The sequence below is a fragment of the Solanum stenotomum genome, unplaced genomic scaffold, assembly GCF_019186545.1.
Source record: "Solanum stenotomum isolate F172 unplaced genomic scaffold, ASM1918654v1 scaffold3344, whole genome shotgun sequence".
NCBI lineage: Eukaryota > Viridiplantae > Streptophyta > Magnoliopsida > Solanales > Solanaceae > Solanum > Solanum stenotomum.
In genome coordinates this window covers 34,527-56,020 of record NW_026032461.1, presented here as the reverse complement: position 1 = coordinate 56,020, position 21,494 = coordinate 34,527, and the positions used below count along the sequence as shown (strand labels likewise).

General features: G+C 34.9%; 2 long non-coding RNA genes across 2 annotated transcripts in view; both read right to left on the bottom strand.

The window, feature by feature from the left end:
* The window catches only part of LOC125852286 (uncharacterized), a 43,326-nt gene extending 26,182 nt beyond the window's left edge, over window positions 1-17,144 (bottom strand). The window contains exon 1 of the long non-coding RNA XR_007444998.1: window positions 16,582-17,144. This is a non-coding gene — a long non-coding RNA (uncharacterized LOC125852286). The remainder of the gene's footprint in view (window positions 1-16,581) is intronic.
* LOC125852287 (uncharacterized) lies at window positions 2,739-5,034 on the bottom strand. The gene is made up of 3 exons (XR_007444999.1): window positions 4,920-5,034; window positions 4,381-4,458; window positions 2,739-3,101 (listed from the first exon to the last, which is right to left on the bottom strand). It is a non-coding gene; the product is annotated as an uncharacterized LOC125852287 (long non-coding RNA).
* Window positions 17,145-21,494: the final 4,350 nt, after the last annotated feature.

Here is a 21,494-nt window from a genome sequence, read left to right as displayed (position 1 = left end):
ATACCAAACCAACCCAATTCTAAACCCATTACAATAACAACAATAATACATACAATACGTACAGAAACCCAACCCAATTCCTTCAATTCAATAACCCATTCCAGTAGCAACATACGTATCTTCTTTCTTCTTCACCGACGCGTGAACGAACTCCAGCGAACCCAGACGCGAACTAGAACGCGAGTCCAGCAGCCTAGTGCGTCGTCCTCTCCTCTCTCTCTCATCATTTGTACGTGAACAATGCTAGGTGGAGCAATCTCCTTCCTTGAGCGTCCTTCCTCCGAAATTGGACAACGCTCCTTTCAATTCCGTTAGGAATTCGTACTATTTCCAGCTGGCAACCTTATCCCTTCAAGAGAATTCAAATTTCAAATTCGAAATTGAATCCCGTTTCCCCCCTTTTCAATTCCAATCTTCCCTCTATAAATACCCTATCGTCTTCATTGTGAAAGGGGATTTTTCTGAGAATATTTTCCATTATCTGAGACAGAGTTTTTAACCACCAAAAATGCATGAAACAACACCAAAAAGGTAAAAAAAAAAATCCATAGGCTTGTTCTCTTTCAAGTTTTATTTTCGATTCTCTACTTCTTGGGTCAAGGTCGGAGGTGTGGTGGAAGCTTCATGGTCAAGCTCATCCTCCCGGATCGCTGCTCCGAAGAAGGTAATTCTCCTCTCCTCTTAAATTTGTTTTGTCATTCTAGCTCAATTTAGATGCGCCTTATGTAACTTTAGTTCACTTTTGTGATTCGAGTTGATGGTTTTTATTTGTTCTTCTTGATGAAAGATGTGATTGCATATTGTTTAAAAGGGATGAGTTTGTGATCTCACCACTAGCTACTGTTTTCTTTCGATATGATGCATACATCTAAGATACAAATCGATATGAGTGTTATATGTTATTGTTGCTTTGATTTCATTTTATTTTGAAAAGAGATGGGTTGATGTATCCTACCAAATTCACCAAGAGTTTTCCTCTTTCTATAGCTTGCAAATATGTGATTGTTTGCTACAAGTTTAATTAGTTTGTCTTAACTTTAGGATGCTTTCTTTCATGCCTTGTTCTTGATGTCATACTGTGAAGATATGAGGCATTGTTGAACTCTCTGTTTCAATTAGTATTGTCAAAAGGTGCCGAAAATGCTTATTTGAATTCCTTGTTTGGAAGGCTGATGCTACGTAAGATATTCTGTCATTATGCAATTTAGTTGGTATAAACATTGAACATGTTTCTATTTGTATGGGTTCTTTCGCTTTGACATTAATCTCATGTATGCGTTTTTCTAAAAAATAATATGATAAATTGTGACTGAATAGCTTAGGCAAATGTGTATGCCAGCTACTTTATGATAAGTAATTTTTTTCTCTAAGGTTTGCCTTCTAACATTTCTTTCATTTCACAAATTTGAAGTGGTAATATGTTTGTCTCCTATTTTTTATGTATTGCTAATATGTGACATCTTGTGATATTGTTGCCAATTTGCTTTGATTTTATTTATTTTTCTTTGGATATGGTTAAAACTTGTCTAAACCTATCTCGTTTCAATGTTTCTCGGTTATTATATCAAATTCATTCATTAGTCATCTTCTAATCCTTGTCTTTATTTCTTGCATGAACTCCCTCGGTTTGAGTCCATTTGACTCCCTCTTATTCCTCTCCTTGCATCTCGAGTTGGTTCAAAACCCAATTCTCATCTTGAGTCAGCCCGTTCATAGAGAAGTCGGAGGATAGGTAAAAAAGCTGCAAATAAAGGCTGGAAACTGAAATTACAGGTTTCGGAAGGCCTAAAATAGGCTGAGATGCAGCCTGTATATACCGATATACAGTGGTGTACGTTGATATACAAGTCATAAATTGCAAGGATACATGTTCAAAGGCAAAAATACAAATCAGAGTTGAAAACGGACCCGAAATATAGTCCGTATACAGCGGTATACATAGAGTGTATACACATAATTCAAGTGTAAAAAGGGGTGAAAATGGGCTGAAACCCATCAGCAGGCCCACTCTTAGAGTTTAGGACAGGTTTGGGCCAAGCCCAAGAATTTGAATTTGGGCAAAGGGCCCAAATTTGATATTTCCTTCTCTCTTGTATTTATTTATCATTGTGTTGACTAACCTTTACTTGTTTTTTTATGGTTTAATTTAATTAAGTTTCCTAAGATAACCTTTCTTATTTTTGAAATATCTATTATTTCCTTATTTATATATTTAGTTACATATAATTTATTTTGTCTTAATAAGAATTATGTCATCTTTCCCTTAAAAGTAACAACTTAAAATTATCTTCCTTTTTAAACTTCGTTAAATTTTTAAAAGTTAGTTGAAAAGTCATTTTAGTCAAATCGTCGGTCAACCGCAAGTTAGCGGACATTTTGAGTGCCTAATACCTTCTCGAAATGTACATTGAACTCAAACCCTTTTTATTTCAATTGATTTTATATGTTCAAGTCTTTTGAAAAATCATAAGTTTTCTTAATTTCTTTAAAAAATTAAGTGGCGACTCTATTTTGGAAAATTGATTTCTCTTCAAGTCATAAGTTAAGTCGATTTTTTGAAAACTAAAATCATTTTTATTTTTAATTTTGAATAAAACAACTTATCCACTTTTAAATTGACACACTTATTACAACTAAAAAAAAGAAAAATGGACAAGTAAATTAGGGACAGAGAGAGTAGTAATTACTCTCTATGACCAACAATAGTTGTGTCACGACCCGATTTCTCAAGTCATGATGGCACCTACTATAACCCACCAGTAGGTAAGCCAACCCGTAACCCGGAACAACAAGTAATGGGTCTGAGGATAGAAACTAAACAAGAGTAGGCAAATAACAATATAACAGGCGGAAGCAAACCAAAAACATATATACAAATAAAGATCCCTCCCAGAACCTGGAAGTCACTAGTACAGAGCTACTAACGAAATGAGTACAAGTCCCAAAAGTGGACAACAGAGACTGGACTGTCTCGGAAGGTAAAAGACAAGTCTATATATATACAGATGGAGACTGAAATAGTACAAAACGTCGTGTGCTCACTCCCGTCTCCGGATCAGTCTGCTCCAAGCTCGATCAACGCTGGCTACTAGTGCCCGGACCTGCATCACGAAATAGATGCAGAGCGTAGCATGAGTACCAAAACAACAGGTACCCAGTAGGCATCATAGACCGACTGAACTTGAAAAGTAAAGGCAATATGAAAAGAAGGAATAACACAAACCGAAGTCAAGAACGGAAATCTAAGTAACAACGGAATGCACACGAGTGTATAAAGAACTAACTAAAGTAATCTATAAGCTAACTACACCTAACTGGACCCCCATAAGCCCAGAAGGTACACTTGTGCGCAAATTAAATAAAAATCCGAACGGACCCCCATAAGCCCGACGAGTACACAGAATAACTATAGCTAAAGAGAATTGCATAAAAGAACCCAAGAACGAAGAACATCGAACCAGAACCTCAACCCTAATTAGTAAAATCTGACAGTAAAGAGGCTGAACCTCGAACCGGATGCTCACCAGAAGTACCCGAGTAACCAATCACAAGTATCAAGTATAAGAGGCCGGAACTCTAACCGGATGCTCTATATAAGTATTTGGGCAATAGAGGCCGGAACTCTAACCGGATGCTCTATATAAGTAACTGGGCAATAGAGGCCGGAACTCTAACCGGATGCTCTATATAAGTAACTGGGCAATAGAGGTCGGAACTCTAACCGAATGCTCTATATAAGTAACTGGGCAATAGAGGCCGGAACTCTAACCGGATGCTCTATATAAGGTGCCAATGTAGCTGCTGAAAGAGTCCCAATTGATCCATACTCATAAATGTCCGTGAAACGCCGTCCACACATAGCCAATCAATGTAAGTCCTTGGAACCAAATCGAAAACCAAATTCAAATCGTGAAGTAGAATTAGTGTCGCCGACGTAACTCGTGAAGTCGTAACATCGGGGAAAATAAGAATAGCTAAAGTCGGAGCAAGCGTATCACCTAATTAAGGCCCAAACTATCAGACTCGAGTCTGCTACACCAGTCTACAGGGATCTAAGCCGACTGAGCGACGTCGGGGCAAAACTAAGGCCTATTGGATCCGAATAATGTATTTCTAAGGCAAGCCCTAGTCAAACCTAAACTAAGGCCCAACATTCTTCAAATAAACAATAATTAAGCATGCAAGCACTCCACATAGCGAGGAGGGTCCGTTAATAACACAAAGCATGCTCACAGTTACCGGATAATTCCCGAAATAGGCCGAAAACATGATTTCTTAACACCTATGCAAGATTCAATGACTACCCAACCCAAATCCCAACTAATCAACATGCATTCACATTCTCGAGCTCAATCTAAGAGAGGGAAAACCGTAGCCTACCTTAAAGCCGATCACACGCGCTCCAAAATCACTTCTCCGGAGATTTTCCTTTCCGAATGGTCTCGAAACGCTTCCCCGCTATCAAAAATAGTATCACAACGTTAATACGGTCGTTTAGACACCAAAATCACAACAAACAGAGACGGGTCAATTTTGGAGTCAAAACGGGAATCGTGGGACCCGCGCAGGGAATTCCGAAATTAACCCCAAAAGTGGGTCCTAACCAGTTCCCCCAGCTCATTTCCCATAATGGGACACAATTCGGGGCTCGGGAACAACACAATATCAACAAGCAACTAAAACCCAATTTTTCTCAAAAGAATAGAAATGGGACAGCAGCTAATTCAGCGATTTTACCAAAAACGGGCGATCTACAGTAAAATCTAACAACACCACAATGTTCTCCTCGAAAAACCACTCAAGATAGCCTCAAAAATCATCAAAATCGGATCTAAAATGGCTAAGAAAACAAGTCTCAAAAATTTCCAAAATCAAGCTCACAAAAAGGGGTCTGGCAGCAGGTGTTTTTCGAAATTTACCTCAAACGGGGACTCCAAATCACTATCCGAGCTCACCAACACGTTGCCCTCGAAAAATCTCACAACTTAGCCTTTTGGATCACCCAAATCGGTTGAGAGATGAGAGAGAGATGAGGGTTTGAAGTTTTGGGATTTTGGCTGAAATCTCTGCAATAAATAGCAGTCATTTCTGCAATTTTCAAAAAAAATAAAACTCCGACGGGGTGCTCCGATCTCGTTCGGAACCCCGTGCACGCAAACGAGATATGCAACCATACCAAATTCGATATTCCAGACTCAACGGCGCAGTCGAAATTTCCATCAGAGGTCATTTCGATAAAAAGTGGGTCCCACTTCCAAAAGCCCTTTTAAGTCAAAACCCACAAAAGGGCTCGGAAAGATATCGAAAACCTCCAGACACAAAAGAAAGGTCAATCTAGACCAAACTCGACATTCCGGAGCTAACCACGCTGACGGAATTCTCATCCGAGCGCGTTTACTCAAAATGTTGACCAAAGTCAAACTTAGGCTAAAATTCAAAGGCTAAAACGCCTAATCGCACCGACTCACACTGAAAACCTCGGGAGTCATGTCGACCATGCTACTAGCCTAAAATGACCCTTCCGGAGTTGATGAAATCGTCAGAATTGGATTCCGATGTCATCTTCTTGAACTTTTGATCGAAAATGATCGTTCAAGGTTCATAAGCTCCAAAACACAAAAACTCGCACCAAGACCAAACGAACGACCAGGTGACCGAACTGTCAGTCCCAGCAAGTCATAAATGACTTGGGGTCACTATAGGAACGCTCTAAACGACACACAGAAGGCAAGACACAGAAATGACCATGAGGGTCATTACAAGTTGTCCCCCGTACTATTTTGAAATATCCAACAATACTTGTTAACTTTATGATTCAATATGTAATTTTATACTTATTTTCTAATTTACTCTTATCGTTAAATATAAATTTATAGTCATTTTTCTATTATATTTTTTAAGACATTGTATTTATTATATTTAAAAAGTGATTATTAAAATTATTCTTTTATTTATAGCTTCTTAAAAAGGACAAGTATTGTTGGAGAGAGAGTAAATAATATTTGAAATATCATTACATTTCGATTGGGACCATGAATCAAGAAAAGGAGGGAGCCAAAAAATTAGAGAAATCTTGAAAGGTTCAAAAGGTTATGGTGTATGACATTAAGGTTCAAAATATATAATTTTGTTATTCATCGGAACTTATACAATGTTGTTCCTAGCTTTTAAGTACGTGCATAGAAAGTTAAAATTCATATAAATAATATAAAAAATCATATTGAGTTAAATAAAAATTAACCACAAAAAGTTCCTATAATGTGAAAATTAATATCTTACGGAAAATGGACTAAAATACCCTCGAAGTATTGGAAATGGTACAAAAATTCCCTTCATCCATCTATTGGTTCCAAAATATCCTTGTCATCCATCTTTGGGTCCAAAATTGACCACTTATTTAACAGTTTCAAATTTTAACTATTTAAATATTTTTTAAATACGTGGCACTCAACTATTGGTTATAATTTTAATATATTAATATAATTTATAAACCCACCCATTACTAATTAAACCCGCTCCAAACCCGACCCAATTAATAAACCAACCCCAAATTCACCTATTAAACAAAATCATGAACCCATCCTTTCCAACGTTGTCTTCTTCTCAATCAATTTCTCCTAGGTTTATAAGATTAAAAGGGAATCATTCTTTACTTAAAGTTTATTTGTTTTTAAAATTAAAATTCGAATATCTATTATTTTTAATGTGTCGCAAAGTCACTTAGAGTTCCCCTCTAAATTGAAGACGTCATCATGATTTCACTATTCTAAGTTCATGAATCTCATGATATTATTAAGGAAGAAGATAACTTTACTTTGGAAAGGAAGGGTTCTGGATTTTGTTTAATAGGTGGATTTTGGGCGGGTTTAATTAGTAATCGGTGGGTTATAAATTATATTAATATATTAAATTATTACCAATAGTTGAGAGCCACATATTTAAAAAATATATTTAAATAGTTAAAATTTAAAACCGTTAAATAAGTGGTCAATTTTGGACCCAAATGTGGATGACAAGGGTATTTTGGAGCCAATAGGTGGATGGAGGATAGTTTTGTATCATTTCCAATACTTTGAGAATATTTTAGACCCATTTCCATTAATCTTATTAATAGCTAACTCAACGAAGGAAAAAGTAATAATGAAATTGCATGTCATGGCAATAAATTACATTTTACTTCTAACGAAACAAAATTAAACCTCACATTTATAAGTTCTTCCAACTATTTGTATTACGACCCACGTTTAATGTATTTTAATTTAAATATTTTTAAAATAGATCAATAATTCATTTGTTTATATTAATTTATTAATTTGATCAAATTCGAATTAATGTGATCTATTTTTAAATTTAGATCACTCGTTCTTTGGACACCTCTAAACAAAATCAAAAGTTTAATATGTTGACTAGTGCAAGCGGATTAAAAAGCTCAAGAGATTCAAATAGATTCCACGTTTTTTGTGGAAATACATAACATGTGTAGTAGATTTGTCCACGCTATAGCCACTTTGAAATTTGCCAAAGGGAAAAAGAAAGTCAAGAAATTTCCATGTGTAGTACTATTTGTTCTTTATTGAATTTAGTCTCAAATTTCACACATACTTTCCATTGGGACCTATGAATAGCGATAATAGGAAAATCTTGAAAGGTTCAAAAAGTTGTGGTGTATTTCATTAAGGTTCAAAAGGTTATGATTTTGTTATTTGTTCCGAGTTTTTAAGAATGTAGATGACATGTAAATCCTTTATCAATATTAAAAGAAAATTAAAATTTGTATAAATAATATTAAAAATCATATTCTAGTTGAATAAAAATTACCAAAAAATTCCTATGTGAAAAATATAAATAATCTATCTATTTATATCTATATTATTATACAATATTAAAAGAATGAAGGTCCTTACAAATGTTAATTGAACTGTTTGTCTTTCATTAAAGGGAAAAAACTCAAATATGCGATCGAACTTTTAGAAAAAGCTCATTTATGTCATCCGTTAAAAGTTTGGCTCATCTATGCTATTGCTATTAAAGAAAAGGCCCATTTTTTTAACTCCGGTTTTACAAAACCACTTTTTACACCCCAAAGGTTTAACACTTTTCAATTGAAGTTTTTGGATCAAATGTACTCTTTTTGCTTGTTCTTCCTTAAGAACAGCAAGAATCTTCTTAAAGGTGAGCATTTCGATTTCCTACTTTTGTAGTTCAATTCCTAGTCCTTAAAGAAGGTATTTGTGCCCTCAGGGGATAGTTTGAATTCATCCTTATCACGATCCAAAAGACAAGTGTGACACCTGCCTTATCCCACCAATACAGGCAAGCTTAAACAACCCTTGGCAAGGGCAATAAAAGAAGTAGAAAGAAATCAAGAACTAAACATAACATAATAATGCAAAACTCTTAATATAACATAACTTTTCCTCAAAACCTAGTGTCACGTGTACAAGCCTCTAAATAATACAACAGATTCAAAAGAAATACAAGTCTACAATAATTGGATAGTAGAAAGACATAATCAAGAGTATGTGATGACTGTTGAGATGATCACGAACCCCAAAGGCAAGTCTTGAATGAAGATGCGAGAGGATGATCAAGATGATCCAGACTCGTAACCTACACAAGTGTGGAAAGCAAGGGAGTAAGTACCAAATAATAACGGTACTCAACAAGCATTCCTAGCTAACCCTAAGTAAAGTGATATCGAACACAAGCACTCTGTCACACCTTCTGAACCTCCTCAAACTACAATATGCATAGAATTTAGAACCAGCTCATCCTAACAGTTTCATAAGTAATAGAGCAACACATTACATGTAATACACCGTTATTCACATATCAGAGTGTCCATAATATCATCACAACCTGCCATATCTAGATAGCCACGAAAATAGAACAACTCACTCATAAAAGACAAGAATGACAATGAGGTGTGAATACAATGCAATGCAATGTCATATAGAATGAAGCACGTTTGTTCTATTGATACACATTCGCTGACTAGTATCCCAGGACACATGGAGGACCTATATGTCCATGCATTCACTACACAACTGCTGACCAGAAGCTCAAGACCCATAACAAATATATTAGTCCATGCATCCGTTGGATTCAGTTTTCATCGGTATAAACATTAATCGCCGAAATCATTTTTCATCGACATAAACATCAATCGCCGAAGTCATTTTCCATAAGCATAAACATTAATCGCCGGAACCATTTTCCATCAACATATCACGAATTCAAATCTCACAAATGTTTCAGATTCAATGAAAATAAGCATGTTCATATGTATAATAAGAAGATGATAAATTCCACATCAATACCAATCCACACACACAATTATGGCACATCATCAAAAGTGAATCAAGATAATCATTCAAGCTACTCGTGACACATCACACAGTATTATATCTACCAATTCATTTTTCCCCACGTGATCATTACCAATATTTGGTCAACGTTTAATAACAAGTATAATATAAGAAGACCTTTACCATTCCCCATTATTCCCAATTACACAACAAGACATACAAGGTTCAATATACTTAACAAAAGGTTAAAGAGGTCAACTGTAACACTGCGGAAAATTAGTAGACTAAACTAGAGCCTCAAGTTAGGGTTCTAGAGTTTGATATGAGAGTTAAGGTTGTAGATAAGACTTCCCGTGCTTAGAATGAGGGCTTTGGGGGTTAAATGTCAAGGTACGTGTTAGACCCCATAATTTAATAGACCATAAAGGGTTTAATTGAGGGTTGCAAGGGCAAGTGCCAAGGCAAAATGGGCAAATCCTAAGCCAAAGGCCAAGGCTGCCCCAACCTTGGCCAAACACTGCCCAAGTTCACGACCACCTTCACGACCAGTGGTCTTGACCACGGTTCGTGAGAGGTCTCGTGAAGATCCCTTAGAATTGTGGAAGGCAAGGCCTTGAGGCCAAGCTACTACCTAAGGACCACGAGCCACTTCACGGCCAGTGGTCATGACCACGGCTCGTAGGAAGGCTCATGGTCATGCCTTAGCATTGTGGAGGCAAGGCACCAAAGCTTAGCCACTGCCCAAGGACCACGGGCAGGACCACGGCTCGTGAGCCCTGCCGTGGTGCTTGGGAGTGGGATGCCTAAGGAGGGTCTTTTTGGTAAATTCATTTTTAGTTGGTTTTAAGTGGGGGTCATTTTATATGGACTTTATATACATATATAAACTATTTTAAGTCATAAACCACCCGATTTTCTTCATTAACCCCCAAGACCCAAATCAAATCAAAAAGTTCTTCTTCTTCACAATATTTCTCTAAAACTCCAAAGAAGAAGAGTAGAATTGGAGCTAGGGTTTGGAGAATTCAAGGCTTCTTCCTCAAATTCTTTGAAGATTAATTATCAAGGTATGATGGCTTTTCATATATGGGTAGCTTTCACCCAAGAGCCCTTCCAAAACTAGATTTCAAAGCTTTCAAATTCCCAAAAGTTGGGATTTTACCCTAAGCCACGGATTCCTTTTCAAAAATAATTTCAATGATTTAATTGATTTATATTATGACTAAATTGATGAATTACTACTGTTTTAATGATGAATTACCCAAGAATCCATGAATTCTCATTTTTCCCAAATTGGATCTCAAGTGTGGGTGTTGGTTGATACTAGTAGAATGTGATAGAATTATGTATGTAGTAGTTGATCCAATTGAGTGGATGTGGGTTGATTATGATGAAATTGCATGATTTTAGAATAAATATATATATGTCTTCTTGATTAACCTAAGATTCTAGGGTGAAATTGGTATGGTCAAGTGTTATGCCATGAAAGAGGCAAATTGAGGGTTTAGATGTGACCTTCTAAAATTGATTAGCTTATTTATAAATTGCCTTAGATTAGATGACCTACATATGAATTGCTTATAAGTAAAGCTTGTAGACATGAATGAATTAGGTTAGGGCTTAAATGATGGATCATGGTTGAGTAGTATTGCGATTGAGTTTACTTGATGCTATATGACTATAATTGGTCGAGAATGAAGCATGTGGTTAGTTTACCTTCAGAGTTAGGTTTACATGATGACCATGTTAGGTATTGCTTGAGAGTAATGCTTGTAGTATGAAGATGACTTCTAAGGCTTAAAGGGTAAAAGCTAAAATGAATGAGCTATGAATGTTGAGGCTTTAAGAATGAAGCTATTATGCATGTTGAATTGTATATGGTATTATTGTGGAAGGACTTTACCCACATGACCTACAATATGAGTACATGAGCTTATGCATACAATGATTGAACTACTTGAATTACGATTATATCTATGTCTAATATAATGAATGCTAGATGTGTTGATTTGATGTGATCTATGATCCTTGTATGCAAGATATGAGAATTATGCATGGTTGTGATATTATGTGCATGTTTTATGAACACTTTGAAAGTGAAGTATCTATGATGATGATATTGTGGCAGTGTCATTGAAATGACAATCTCTCTCACACACTCCATGCATGTACATGATTATGATGTAACTATGGTGTTGTTGAGAGGCTATGCTCACATACACCCTTACACATGTCTATGAATGAAATGTCCATTACCATGATAATCTTGTTGTGTTAATTGAAAGGCTATTATCACAAACACACTATGAACTTGCTGTGAAAGGTTTACTCACATATTAATGATTCTAAGGCTGAAAGGCCATTCTCACCTAATCAATCTATGAGCTATATCATGATATTGTGTTGGATTGAGTATTAAGTCATTCTTCCATAAACACGAACTTAAGTTAAGACTTAATATAAACTTAAAGGGAATTATGTCTAGCATTGAGTGAATATAAAAATGAGATGGAAGCTTTTACGCCAGCAATCCAGCTTCCCAACGGGTTCTTTTTACGCTAGTAGTTCGGGTTCCCAAAATAATTATCTCATGAGATGGAAACCTTCTACGCTAACAGTCCGGGTTTCTAGAAGCAATCTACCTATCCCATAACTATGTGCCCACATAGGTCTTTAGCTAGTGGATCCACCTAAGCTAATAACCTTCAGTTCTACCTTAGGCAAGTAGGACACCTCTTTTCGGTGTGGGGCAATACACCAGATTCCATGTAGCTCACATGGTCTATGTCGGTTAAGGCTACTTCCCTCCATGAACAAGAATTTGAATAAGAACATGAGTTATGTACTATGGTTCCTCAAGAGGTACTAGTTAGTATGAGTGGGGGTATGGAACTTCATTCATGCATTGCATAAGTAGGATTTGAGAGTGTTCATGGTATGTTTCTCTTATGATATGGTGATTTATGAGTTAATGCATGCTTTATATGAATTATGAACATGAACATGGACTATGCTTATGACTTCTCAAGGAGCTCTACTTAGTATGAGTGGGGGTATGGGACTTCATTCATGCATTGCACAAGTAGGCTTTGAAAGGGGTAATATGGTGTGGTTTTCTTATGCTATGAATATATATGAGTTTATGCATGTATGGTATGGATTGTTGGTAAGAGTAGTTTTCATTGTTATAAGTTAATGAACATGAATATTTCCTTGTTTATGAGCATTGGCTATGGATGAGGACAATGTATGATATGTATGATTAAGGTGGCCTAAAAGTGGTACTTAGTGTAGATGGAATTATGGGATATTATCTATGCATTGCACAAGTATAACTTAGGGTTACTTATGTGATAGTTCTACTATGATGATGATGATCTTGGTATTTAACTATGTATTATGATGATTGGTGTGTGCATTATGTTTATGTTGGAGGCTATGCTTGTGATTATGTTGATATCCTTCATGCTATGATGAATTGTACATGAGTTGTCTTATGAGTTATATTCTCCAACTATTTCAAGATGATGTTCAAAATTGGCATATAGCATGGTTTCAACTAAAATGTCCCTTTTAGCATATTTTAAAGGTTTTTATGCATGACTTCCATACTTAGTGCATTTTTGTACTAATCCATATTTCTACATTTTTCTATAAGTGTAGGGCCCGGTCGTTGAAGTGTGCTTCTTCTAGAGTTCAAAGCTTGGATTGATTCTCTCCACGCTTTTGGTGAGTCCTCATAGTTTGAGGACGGAAGTTGTTCATTTTAGTGTCTTTCTTACATTCCCTTTTGGGACTATGTTGTAAAAGGGGTGTGACCCTTATTGATATTCGATTGTATTAGATGGCTTAATGAGATAATGTCTAGACTTCCATTTGATTTTTATGAAAAGACTTTGATTGTAAAAAGTTTTAATTCCACATCATTTCTGTTACTTATGTTTATGATATGCTAAGGGCTTGTATAAGACCTCTTCGGGATCGAGTACGCCGTGTTACATCTAGGGGTACCTCTGGATCGTGACATCAACTTACCTTTAAAAAAAAAAGAAATCAACTCGGTACTATTCATGTCGATTTATTTTAATTTTCAAATGTCTATATATTCATATCAATTTATTTTAATGTGTTCAAATTCAAATTAATGTAACCCATTTTTAAGTTTGGATCACCCATTTATTTTCCACCTCTAAATAAAGTCAAAAGTTAAGTTTGTGGACTAGTGTAAATGGATCAAAAAGCTCAAAAGGTTCAACAGACTTAGCTTCTTCTTTTTTTTTGGAAATTGTACATTTTTCTATGCTGTAGTCCCTGTTGAAATTGTCAAAGGTAAAAAGGAAGGCAATAAATTGTGGAGTTCGTACCATTTGTTCTTATTGAATTTAAATAATATTATACTTAGGGGTTTATTCGAATCCACTTGGCAGAAAATATTACTATTTATATATGATTAAAATTATTTTTTAGATATATTTAATAGATGTCGAATCCTCTTTCACTAGTTCGTGTGTTTACTTCTTAGATTTTGAATCCCTTAATTAAAAATCCTGACTCCGCCACCGACTACAAGGTAACATTTCTTAATAGTTTTACATTACACTGTCTATTTATACGTAGTGGCATTGAAGTCGGGGGGATACAAAATCTGGCAACCATTAATAGGTGGTTCCATATTACAAAAAGTGGAAGTAAAATACAAATCTTCCTTGTGATTCCTCTTCTATATATGCATCTTTCGTAATTTGACAGCTCTCATTCTAACCGCATTAATCACCTTACCATCAGTATAAACATATATCAATATGAATATATATACACCTTACTATAGCCATCATGAAATTTTCCAACAAACATTAACAAGGTTTGACTATATTAAAAGAACAATTATTTTTGATAATTACTCCATTGTATTGAGTTTTATCTTCAACACCATATTACTATATATATATATACAATCATACTGGACGATAAACTAAAAACGAATTCTAACTACGTGAAAAAATATAACTACTCCCTCCGTCCCATTTTATGTGGCACTTTTTGAATTTCAAGATTCAAACAAGTCTATCTTTATCGTAAATTTTTCATAGATTTTTTAAATATTTTGAATTTTCAATTATTGCGACTTATAGTACTTTTTAAGTAGTTGACAAATATATAAATTTTATTTCAAAAAAATTGAAGATTCCATGCGCAAATTCCCGGTCAAATATAAACTGTTTGACTCTCAAAAAACGAAAATTATCACATAAATTGGGACAAATGGAGTAATTAATTATTAGGAAATTGTGTATACTGATAAACTATAACATGATAACAACAATAAAAAATAACCACGTATTCACTATAATTCCACATTATGGAATCTAGAAACTATAACATGAGTGAAGTAAAAAACAATACTACTAAAGAAATGTCACTTTCTCCCCATATTTAAACTTTGAATGTATTTTGAAATATTTCAATGATATTGATAAATTTGATCTCAAAAAACAAGTAACTCAATGACAATTTGAATTAATTATTTAAAAACACTTGTCCTATGTTCTTTCAATTATAATTATTTACTAAAAAACTTTAATTTAGTAATATTAATTCTATTTAACAACATCGTATACTATATGATACAATACACATGTGCAACACACGTGTCATGAAACTAGTATAAAAATAAATATAAAGAAAATTATTGTAGATAAATAAAGCAAATATATATAAATTAGTGCCTACGTGCACAAAATATAGAACTAAAATGCTAATAACCATAAAATGGAAGGGCCTATAGGAATGGAGAGCTTAATAATAAATAATTACGAGAAGAAGAAATTACAACTTTATATATATTTTTTAATGTATGAAAGATAATTAGGTGCAATTATATTATCTTTCGTGCAAATAATTGGGCAAAGAATATTTTCATCTCATTTTTTTTTTATAAAAAAAAAACAGTATGAATAAAAGGGATATGAATAGTGTCTTAGTAGCCGGTTCATTAGCTATGATTTAAGGAGCTTGACATTGTGGCCAAACTCCTATTGTTTCTCCAACAGCATAATTGGAAGCTGTGAGTCCTGATGTGATTTCATAATATCAGCCACCTCCGGTGTTACTATCTTTGTAAGCTGACTCTCACACAGAGATGATAGTTGTAGCATCTTAAATCTCTGAAGCCGTGGAGTCCGATTTCATCTCCTCCTGCAGTGGTGATAGCATACTGCAAATGGAAGAGACAATGACTCCCTTGCATCACCTTCACTGATTCAAAGAAGGTATTGAACTGAACATCGAGCATGGTAACAGGGCAGATAGGCATGGAGTAGGAACAATAATGTAACAAATTAAGCTTTGTATTGATCATCAAAGCAACTTACAAACAGGCTGTTCTTGTAATCAAACAACAAACAGAAAATAGAAAAGGGAGTTACTAAATAGCTAATGAAAAGAAAATGACAGAACTCATATCATAAGTCCTATGATTATTTTACTCTTCTATATATAGGCCTCTTTCATAATTTGACAAATGCCCATTTAATCACTGAGAGCAAAGACATGTAACAACACAGCAGGGAAGAGACAAACACCATGTCACCAAAAGATGACATTTCTGCAATGAAGATACCATAACAAAACTTACGGAAACTCTTTCATGTGTCAGCTCCTGGGGTAACCAGTAATCTCATAGTAGTCCTTCCCAACGATCTTAGTGAATGCATCCCATCCCTCAAATCTGAATCAGTAGTTATCAAAATCCAATCGTCATCTTCATCTTGATACTTGATTGAGAACCTTTGAAGTGATATCTTAAGCCTCTTTTCCACTTCCCCCTCCAATTCTAGCCTCGTTGATGAAAGGGGGAGTAGAAACTTTATGATATCACCTCTATATGTAACCTTTAAAGTCATCACACTATCACAAGGTTTTCCTGTTGCAAGAGATTCTTTGTTATCCAAATAAACGGTGCCTTTTTCTTGGGAAAGAGCAGGACATTGTTGATCGCCCACATATGGTTCAGCACCTTGAAAAGATACGCCTTGGCTAACACAGACATTAACCTTTCTAGTCTTGTGATTTGGCCATCTAGCGATTTCATGTTCTCTACATATTCGTTTCAGTGTTGCTCGACTAACTGCAATAAATGAAGTCCACAAACGGGATTTCAGTGAACCTATGCATAAATCATTTTGATTTAAGGCATAAGGCATATGAGCGTACATACATCTAATAACACAAAAATAATTACAAACCTCAGATGCGCTGAAGTTAGTGAACTTACCATGTAGATCTTTGGCAGCATCTTCAAGAGTCATGCCTTAATGCTGCTCCAGAATCTTGCGAGTAATCCCATGATCTTTTTCTATCCTTTGTATTGCGTTTTTCTTATGTGAATGAATCATCTCATTGTTAGTCGTTGCATTTCCTGCAGAATTAGTTTCTAAATTTGGTTGCTCAAAGTGTGAATCAAGTTGAATTATTTCAGTTGTATCCTCAATGTGGTCATCATGTGCTACATCCACGTTAACCGTTGCTCTGTTTGTCACAGCTTCCTCTATTGGATGAGGCAGTGACGGATCAACTTCCACTGTCCCTTCACAGTTGAGTGAATCACGCTTGTGTGATGAACATGAAGGAATCAGTTGTGCAGCAACACCATTATTCTCCCCATTCTGTAAATTTGACGGTTGACAGAAAGAATCAGTTTCTGTTGTTTCTCCTCCATTCTGAAGAGATTGAACACTCGGCAGACGTTGGCCAATTTCTGTTGTTTTTCCTCCATCTTGAAGAGATTGAACACTCGGCAGAGGTTGACCAATTTCAAAGGAGTCAAATTCATCACTCGAGGTAACTTTAACAACTTCAACGAGCATCTTCTGCCCTAGTTCATTTCCAAAAGCAACTAAGAAACCTGGAAGTTGTGTTAGGGTTTTTCCCTGATTTTCTTACCATAATTTAAGATTTATTTTTTCTTAAAGAAAAGACAAATATTACCATAAATGTTTTTACTTTTCCTGAAAGGAAAATATAATATTCTTTCATATTTGGTTTATTCTTTCCTTTTAGGAAAATGTTTTGGAGTAGCTAGTTCTTTTCTAGTAGGAAAGGTTTTAGAACTCTATAAATATAGGTTTGTTTCTTCTAACACAAACACAATAAAATCTACAATGTAGTCGTTTAGAGACTTTTGTTTATGAGGAGATTTATTTTCTCAACAGTTATAATATTTTTCTTTTAAATTAGTTTTCATATTAATAATATTATGTTTTAGTATCTCTTTATTTGCCATCTAATTTATCACCGTCTTGATTGCAATTGTAAGCTTCCGCATGACGCCCTAATTACATTCAGAACCCAACAATTTGTTCTTTCATTGTGGTTAAAAGCATGTTTAAGAAAGTCTTTGTATCTCTAACAGCCATTTCGTTGCGTGGCAGAAAGTACTCAACTACGAAAACAAAATTGTTGGCGCATATACTTTGCAAACAAATAGCAAAACTCAGAGTGAATCTAGCTTTTCATGCACTAGGCAACAAAGGGTACTCTTCGATGCTTAATAGAGTAACATCTTTGCAAAAGCATGAACCTTTGGATGCAAATGCCCTCCCAACCAATGCCTTGCCACTCTCAATAATACAGACCTCAGAAGAATATTCAAACGCATGATACATTGGTTCCGGACGTTCATATATGGAGGCAGCAGCACAATACAAGACTTTCGAAGAGGCAGATCGGGAAATAGGAATCCAAATTTGTGCGCAGGGTAAACTATGTCTTTCAAGGATCTCATATAAGCTGCCCGCTATATCGTCAAGTCTTTCATCTTCCAGCGGCTATAAAAAAAGATAAGATAAGCTATGAAATTAGTGGGGCTGATCTCTTTTTTTTTTACTTTCATTTATTTTGTTTAGTTTCGCCAAAATAAAAAAGGCAGCAACTCCTTACATTTGAAGGTCCAAAAAGCATGTCCAATGAGTTAGGAATGTACAACCCAACTGATTCGAAATCCAAGCCCTATGAATGGAAAATTAAACAAGGATTATGGAATTGTTCAAATGGAATATAAACAAAAGTGTCGTTGAGCAAATACCATAATAAGGCTGGGAAGAGGGAGAGATGGGTATGGACATACAATCTCAAATACACCAAGGCACTGATCATGGAGGTTGGAAACTCGAAATGCATAATAAGAATGAATTTCCAAGCGAATTGCAATTTGAAGCAGTGGAAACTCTGCAGAGGAGTAGGTTCGGACGTCGGGGTTATATTCTGGCAAGCGTCTTGAGAAAACTCGTCCAGGGGGGCCAAATAGAATTTCCTTGTTGTCGATGGGAATCAAAGTATCTAGACAGAACTTCCTGTATGAAGAGAGCCTCTTATCAAGTTGGTTATAGAAAGCAAATGGTTGATCCGCAGTGGACAGGAAAGTCGATCCATTGACCTTGATGGGTGCCCAGAATTGAACCAGAGAAATATTTGGAGTCTCCACTTTCTCCATAACTGATTGGATCCTCCATTTCTCAGTTTGAAAGATGGAAACAACAGAATAAGCTGTATCAAAAAGATAAAAAAGATTAGTGCTAAACTAAAATTGGAAAATATTCACAACAGACTCACTCACAAAAGATGGACTTAATGGATCGCTGGAATTCCAACTCGTCGTTGTGTTTTATGCTCCAAAATGCCCAGCCATTGGGCTTCAGTTGACACCAGTCCAGTTTACAAGGCATTAGGGAACATATCTCTGAAGGTTGCTGAAGAAGATGCTCCATAATATACAATTGAATTTCACTGCCTCTGCCCCGTCGCTGATCTGCTGCTGATATAAGCAAAGTTGTGGATCAACTGTCCAAAAGTCGTCGAGTTACTACTATTTGTTCAATCATCCATAATTCTCCATTTATATCACACCAGTAAGTAATTAAATAGTAGTATTAAAATACCTCTACTATTTGTTCAATATATAAAATCATTCATAATCCCCCATTTATATCACAGTAACTAAATACTAGTATTAAAATACCATGACATTTATTTAGGGTGTGTTTGGTACAAAGGAAAATGTTTTCTTGGAAAACAAGTGGATTTCTACCCTATTTTTCTCATATTTGATTGGTGAGTATAAATTTTTTTTTAATGTTTGGTTGGTGAATGAAAAATATATTTTTCAGAAAATTTCTTTTATATTTGGCTTGAGAATAAAAAATACTCTTTAGAAAAATAATTGAAAGATGAAGTAAAGTTCTCAAAAATGTTTTCCTTAATTTTTGAATGAAAATCATTCTCCTTAAATTTGAGAAAAATGAGATAATTTAAAAAACTTTTAAGCCAACAAAACATTAGAAAATCAAATATTTTTCATATTTCCTTAGTACCAAACACACCCTTACACCCGCTCAATTTATAAGGAAACGGTGCAAATGGATCAAGAAGCTCAAGAGGTTCAACAAGCTCCACGTTGTACCCAATGTGGAAAAGCAAAAAATCGTACTGTTTGTTTTTTATTGAATTTACAGAAAATAGCAAATGTTATGGTGATCAATAATTCATATTTTGATTCTGGAGGAGCATTTTCCACGACCCACATTTAATGTATTTTAATTTAAATATTTTTAGAATGGATCAATAATTCATTTGTTTATATTAATTTATTTTAATATGATCAAATTCAAATTAATGTGATTTATTTTTAAATTTAGATCACTTGTTCATTGGACACCTCTAAATAAAATAAAAAATTTAGTGTGTAGACAAATCCAAGTGAATTAAAAAGCTCAAGTGGTTTAAATAGATTCCGCATTTTTTTGGTGGAAATTGCCAAAGGGGAAAAAAAAGTCAAAAAGTTGTAGCTACTATACTATTTGTTCTTTATTGAATTTAGTGTCTAATTTCACACATACTTTTGGATTGGGACCTACAAATTGGGATAATCGGAAAATCTTGAAAGGTTCAAAAAGTTGTGATTTTATTATTTGTTGAAGCTTTTAAGTATGTGGACTGCATGTGAATCCTTAATCAATATTAAAAGAAAATTAAAATTTGTGTAAATAATATTTAAAAATCATATCCTAGTTGAACAAAAATTACCAAAAAAGTTTCTATAATGTGATAAATATAAATAATCTATCTATTTATATCTATATTATTTTATACAATATTATAAGCATGTCGGTCCTTACAAATGTTAATTAAACCGTTTGTCTTTTATTAAAGGAAAAAGACTCAAATATGTCATCAAACTTTCCAAAAATGCTTATTTACGTCATCCTTTAAAAAATTGACTCATCTATGCCATTGTTATTAAAGAAAAGGCTCATCCAGACCAATTTTTTTAACTCCGGTTTTACAAAATCACTTTTTACACCCCAAAGGTTTAACACTTTTCAATTGAAGTTTTTGGATCAAATGTACTCTTTTTGCTTGTCCTTCCTTAAAAACTCCAAAATCTTCTTAAAGGTGAGCATTTCGATTTCCTACTTATGTAGTTCAATTCCTAGTCCTTAAATAAGGTATTTGTGCCCTTAGGGGATGGTTTGAATTCATCCTTATCACGATCCAAAAGTCAAGTGTGATGACACCTGCCTTATCCCACTAATACAGGTCAACTTAAACAACCCTTGGCAAGGGCAATAACAGAAGTAAGAAAGAAATCAAGAACTAAACATAACATAATAATGCAAAACTCTTAATATAACACATCTTCCCCCCAAAACCTAGTGTCACGTGTACAAGCTTCTAAATAATACAACAAATTCAAAAGAAGTACAAGTCTACAATAATGGGATAGTAGAAAGACATCATCAAGAGTATGTGATAACTGTTGAGATGATCACGAACTCCAAAGGCAAGTCTTGAATGAAGATGTGAGAGGATGATCAAGATGATCCAGACTCGTAACCTACACAGGTGTGGAAAGCAAGGGAGTAAGTACCAAACAATAATTGTACTCAACAAGCATTCCTAGCTAACCCTAAGTAAAGTGATATCGAACACAAGCACCCCGTCACACCTTTTGAACCTCCTCAAACTACAATCTTCATAGAATTTAGAACCAACTCATCTAACAATTTCATAAGTAATGGAGCAATGCATTACATATAATACACTGTTATTCACATATCAGAGTCTCCATAATATCACCACAACCTGTCAGATCTAGATAGCCACGAAACATAACAACTCACTCATAAAAGA